The sequence below is a fragment of the Dipodomys ordii genome, unplaced genomic scaffold (genome assembly GCF_000151885.1).
Source record: "Dipodomys ordii isolate 6190 unplaced genomic scaffold, Dord_2.0 Scaffold66, whole genome shotgun sequence".
Lineage (NCBI taxonomy): Eukaryota > Metazoa > Chordata > Mammalia > Rodentia > Heteromyidae > Dipodomys > Dipodomys ordii.
In genome coordinates, this window is record NW_012267282.1 from 2,725,393 (window position 1) to 2,731,510 (window position 6,118).

The following is a 6,118-nucleotide window of genomic DNA, read 5'->3' on the forward strand; positions in this document are numbered from 1 at the left end:
CAGCCCTGGGTTCTGACAGAGATGCAGATTCTGACCAGGGTCTGCATTGGAATCCAACAGCTTCTGGCTTCTGCTGTGACTACAGTAGGTGCTCAGTGAGGGACAGTGTGAGGCGGGGCATGCCCGCCTCCCCAGCTCTGCAGGCGCTCTGGCTCCTGGCACCTGGTCAGGGCTGGACTGAGCACTGCTCTGGTGACTGTTTTTGAAGTTATCTGGACCCGTGTTTCCCCGTACCCAGCTTAGCACAGGAATGCTTCTCCTTTGATTGTGGTGATTTTTTTCCTTCTGCTAGATAAGCATCTGCCCTGTGCCACCAAAATCCTAGGCAGCGGCCCCTTGCTCTTGAGGAGCAGGACATAAATTCGAATCCCTACCCTATTTCTTGCATTTATGAAATGAGGATTTTCATGCTGGACCAGGCAGTGTTCAAGCTCTCTGGGATTGACTAGTGATGTCTGTCCTGGGCAGCAGCATCACTTTGTCTACTGGGGAGGCTGGGGGCAGGACTCTGGCTTGACTCCCCTCTGCCGGGAGCTGGCTCTGCATGGCTGCTGTCCCAAGGCTGGATGCTCCCAGGTAACAGACCACGGAACAGCAGGGAGACTGGCCTGCAGTTCCTAGGGAAGCAGAAGGAAGCCGGGTGGGAGGCAGCGCCCACGGGCCTGGGCCCCCCACAGTCCTGGGGGGTGCTGCTATGCACTCATCCCTCCTTGTTCCAATTATGTCGAGAGAGTCATTATAATTTTATGTTTTCTAGATTAACACTTTTGCTCAAGGGCAGAGTAATTAGCAAGCGGCTGGGAGTTTATAGCACTGCTGGCAGTCTGGAGGGGAAGTTTTCTGAGAGAATCTTGGGGAAAGTCCTGAATGGGGGTGTAAGCCAGCAGGTGAACCAGGACAGCCCCCATCCCCCCAAATCCCTTTCACACCATCCCAGGGCCCCCACTGTGGATTTGCCTCCCCCTCTCTTCCTGGGGCTCCTGAGGACATGGAGCCGCTGGATTATCCAGGATCATCTCCTGGGCCTCAGTGTAATGACCCTGGGGAGCAGGTACTGTGCCCCCCCCAGCTGACATCCTCTGAAAGCATTAGGGAGGGGGCCTCATTTATTTAATTAAATTGGGGGCAGAAAGGTGCTGGGGGTGGAACCCAGGGCCTTGCACAGCCAAGCAAGTGCCGGAGCCCTGAGCCTCCCGAGGCCTCTGTGGCCGCAGTGGCACTGCCTTGGTCTCCAGACCCCTGGGGCTCTCTGGGGAATGGGCTACCGCCCGTGGGGGACCAGCCAGGCCCCACCAGGGAGGCGAAGAGGACGTGGAGATGCCCAGCCTGCAGTCTGCTGGGTCTGTGTCTCTGGAAAGGGACAGCTCTGCTGGCCACCGCCGCCCGCAGAGCTGAGCTCCAGGTTACTTCTGGGGAGCCAGGGCCGGCAGAGCTGCAGAGCTAACCTTGACCTCAGCCCAGAGGACAGGGCCTGCTCTCCAGCTGCTTGTGGGTGGTGGGAACTGAGGCGCTGCGCTGAGCATGTGCTCACTGTGGGAAGAACAGGGCGTCCCACCCAAGGTCAGCGCGGCCAGAGTCCTTGAAAAGGTCAGCTGGCCAGAAGTGATTCAGACAGCCTCTGGGAAAGAGCCACCAACTCATGGAGCAGCACCGATTAACCGCTTGCTGTGTGCCACACATGCCAGCGTCCCGTAATGCCCACGCTGACATCCCGTAATGCCCACGCTGACATCCCATAATGCCCATGCCGACATCCCACGATACGCGTGCCGTCGTGCGCTTGGCCGCCCCGCGGGAGCCGGGCGGAGTGCGCCGCGGACCGGCCAGGTGTGGAGAGCAGGCGCCTGGCAGCCCCCGGGGACCCACGGCTGCGGGCACCGAGCCGAGCCAGCGGGGAGGGGTGAGAGCAGAGCTCCTGTGAACCTGTGGACGCGGCGAAGCGGGTGGTGCGGAGCCCGTAGACGCGGAGTGGGGGGCCGGGTCCGTGGGCGCTGGGCCGGGGCCAGGCCGGCTGGCCCAGCGCCCCACGTCCCGCACACTGGCCTTCTGGCGGCCGCGGTGGAGTTTCCGGTCCCGCCAGCGGCCGGGGCGCCCGGAGGTCTGAGGAACCGCGCGTGGGACGGGCCGGGGCGCGGCCCGGGCCGGCACAGCCCTCGTCGCTGGCCACGGGGGCTCCCCCGGGGGCAGGGGCCCCGCTGTGGCCTGCCCCACCGACCTGGCGCGGGCACCACGCTGGGGGCCTCCGGCCGGCTGGGCCTCAGCGCCCCCACAGGGCAGCCGTGGGGGGCCTGCCGCCTCAAGCCGGCTCCGGCCGGACAAGGCCGGGCTGGCCCTCCGCCCGTGCCCGGGGCGGGCCTCTGCGCGGGTCCTGGTGGCTCCCTGTGGCCGTGGGGAGGCCCCGCTGCCCTCGGTGGCAGCCCCTCCTCGTGGGCACTGGGACTGCAGCCCGCACAGCCGGAGGGCAGAGGCGCTCGGCCCCATCAGCTCTGCGGCCACCCCCGGGAGTCCAGCCAGAGCCTGCCCGTTGGCACTTGCTTGCAGCTCCTGTGGGGGAAGGGCAAGGATACAGGGTCCTTTGCAGAGCAGGCCGGAGAGGCCAGGCCGGGGAGCGGGGCCCAGCCGGGCTGCCCCCGTGCCCAGCTGCCCAACTGTCTGACCTGGAAAACACACATGTCCATGCCTCCCATTCAGCCTGGCTCGGGGATCATTTATTCACTCAGCGAACACTTGCTGCCCCTCCCCCCCACTGTTGAGACACAGTCCTCTGTTTTGTGCTTGCCGCTTTGAGGAAGCAGTGGCCGAGAGCCACACTTATTCGGTCCAATGTGCAGAGGGCTCTGGCTATGGGGACTCAGGAGGAGAGGCTGCCTGCCCCTTGGAGGCTGGCTGCTCTGTGCCTCAGTTTCCACATCAAGGCATGAAGAGCCGCCCTGCGCCTTGGGCACAGACCCAGCGCAACCTCAGTCTGCCCCCAGCAGTGCTTTGCCAGGGGACCGTGGGGACTGTCCTTTCCAGGCAGGTGCCCCCACCCCCACCTCTCTCAGCCTCCCTTGTCTGTGGAGGCAGGAGGCAGGGAGGCCGTCCAGGGCCGAGGACAGCGCGGGGCCAGTTGGTGTTTATGCTTATGCCAGTTTCTGCCTGACTCTAAGTCCTCCAGGCCTGGCCAGGCCCTCAGCTCCATCCTCCTGGGGCCTGAGGTGGGCACTGAGGCCTTACCTTCCAGAATTATTTTGGGAAGTCCTGAAATGGGAGCTTTAGCCCAAGGAATCTTCCAGACATGAGAAACGCCGCCTCCCTTAGAAGGAAGGCAGGAAGGCCGTTGGAGAGGACACCGTCAGGGGTCACCTGACTGTGGTTCAAATTCTACTTTGGGTGATCTGGAGCGAGTTCCCTGACTGCCCCTGCCGTAGTTTCCCCATCTTACCATGGTGAAGCTGGCACACTGCAGTCACCAACAGACGCTGGCCGTGCCTGTGTTGGGAGGGCTGGGGACCTGCCCTGGCAGGAAGAGGTGAGTGGCAGGCAGTGAGCTCGTGGGCACCTCTCAGGATGTTCGTGCCCCACAGGGACGCACCCAGTGGACCTCTGCAACCGCTGCGCTTGGGGGGAGTCTGCAGCTGAGTTGGAGTTGGGTGGAAAAGATGATCATGGTTGATTAGTGCTGCCTAATATCTGTGAGAAGGAAGGTCATGATTGATTAGAGATGCCTGATTCCAGTGGAAAAGATGGCCATGGTCAATTAGTGCTGTCTGAATTCAGTGGGGGGGGGGGGAAGAGGAGGGATGATCATGATCAATTAGTGATGCCTGAGTTCAGTGGTGAGGATGATCATGTTCGATTATTGCTGCCTGAGTTCAGTGAGATCATGGTGGATTAGTGATGCCTGCCCTGAGCACAGGTGTCCAGCACTAGTTGGTGAGCTGTGGACTTCTGGTGTTGGGCTGATTAATGTCTTGCCCAGAGGTGGAGGGCAGTAGCTGTTGATTAGGACTGTACATCAGGACCTTTTAGTAAGGATTTGATAAATGCATGTTTCCTGGCTTTGCGCTGACCTGAAGTGAGGCTTGGACCACATTTAAAACTCTCTAGGGGGGTTCTGATGTCTGCTGGGACTGAAACTTGCCCATAGAGAAAAAGAGGGTCCCCAGCCCAGGCCTAGGGCCCTACAAACAGCTTGGCCCTTACTCCCACGTGGAGAACATGGCTCTGGAGGAACAGGTTCCTGAGAACCACAGGGAGACACTGCCGCCACCACCTCCATCGGCTTGCCAGCCTGCTTCCTCCCCCAGTGAGAGGTGGGACCCCCACTCTGCCCGTCTGCAGCAGGCCAGGCTCCCCCTTCCCTGTTTCAGATACTTCCTGCCCCCCCTCTGTCTCTGTCTCTGTCTGTCTGTCTCTCTCTCTCTCTCACACACACACACAGGAGTGACCATAACGTGACCTGCTTTCCAGATGAGGACAGCATTGGCTCATGGAGAGGGTGGCCTGGGGACGCAGGTGGTCCTGGGACCACTGCCACCCTGGGTTGTCTTGGATGGTATGTGGGGGCTCCCCCTCCATCCCCAACCCCCCCATCCTCAGCCTCTCCCACCTTAAGCACCTGCAGAGGAGGACGGCTGGTCCCCTGGGAGCTTCCAGGGTGGGCTGGGAGCCCACAGTACCCCCTAGGCAGAAGGGAGCTGCACTGCACGCCTGTCATCCCAGCTACTCCGTGCTGAGATCTGAGGATCACAGTTCAAAGCCAGCCCAGACAGAAATCTATGAGAGCCTCTCGCTCTCTCTTTCTTGCCAGTCCTAGGGCTTGAACTCAGGGCCTGGGCACTGTCCTTGAGTTGCTTTTGCTCAAAGCTAGCACTCTACCACTTGAGCCACAGGGCCACTTCTGGCTTTTTCTGTATATGTGGTACTGAGGAATGGAACCCAGCAGGGCTTCATGCATGCTAGGCAAGCGCTCTACCATTAAGCCACATTCCCAGCCCTCTGAGTCTCTTATCTCCAGTTAACCAGCAAGAGCTAGAAAAGCTGGAAGTGGAGGTGTGGGGGGGGGGAGGGGAAGAACTCCAGAAGGCAGGCAGCCAAGTGTCCTACTCAGTGGGTCAAGCCAGGACCTGGCCACAGGTCTGTGGGCAGCGTCCCAGGTGGCCGGGAAGTCAGGCTAAGGCCCTGGGGTGGAACGCCCACAGGCCAAGGTGGTTGCAGGGGTGGGAGGGGGCGGGCCGTGGTGGGGAGCCGCTGCCGCCTGGCTGCCTCTGCCCCACCTTCCTGGACTCTCCTGAGCTTGCCTGGTGATTTTTCCTCACTCCCAGGCACACGGCCTCCTTTGAAGTCTCGGCCAGCTGACTGGGTCAGCCTGTTCCCCAGCCTGGCCCCGGGCCTGGCGGAGAGGCCTGGGAGATGGTGTGCTCCGCCGACCCGGCTCCCCGCGGGCCTCGGCAGCACTGAAATTACATTTTCAAATGATCCCAGGAAGAACAGACATCTGTCCTTCTCAGAAACAGCCCAGCAGCCTGTCCCTGGGGGCCTCAGGGGTCCCCGAAGGGCTCACCCCATGCCCGAGCAGCTGCAGTCCTGGCAGGGGAAGAAGGATTGGGAGTTCCAGGCCAAGCCGGGCTCTGGAGTAAGACCCTGTCCCAAAGAACCAACCCACCAAAGAAGCAACGGGCTGGGCCGCCCCTGAGTCTCTGGCCTGGAAGTTACTCTGAAGAGCCCACGCCCCCAGTGTCACCCTGAATTAGGCCCCCCACCAGCTGTGATCTCATGGCTGCTGTCCAGAAAGTGATAGTAAGGGGGGCTGGGCGAGAAAACAGGGCTGAGATGGCTCCTCTGCCACTGGAAGTGTGTTGGCCGGCCACACCCCTCAGGTGGCCTGGAACCTTCTGGAGAGCTGGGGCGGTAGCTGGGCCTGCCTAGGGCTGCAGGCCTTGAGTTCAAACCCAGAACTGCTTGAGTCAAAACAATGCAAATGCAGTTAAATACACATGACACAGTTTCCTTTTAAAATGATCTAGGCTGGGCTGGGAAGGTGGTTCAGTGGTAGAGCACTTGCCTTGCATGCATGAGGCCCTGGGTTCGATTCCTCAGTACCACATAAGCAAAAAGAAAAAAGCCGGAAGTGGTG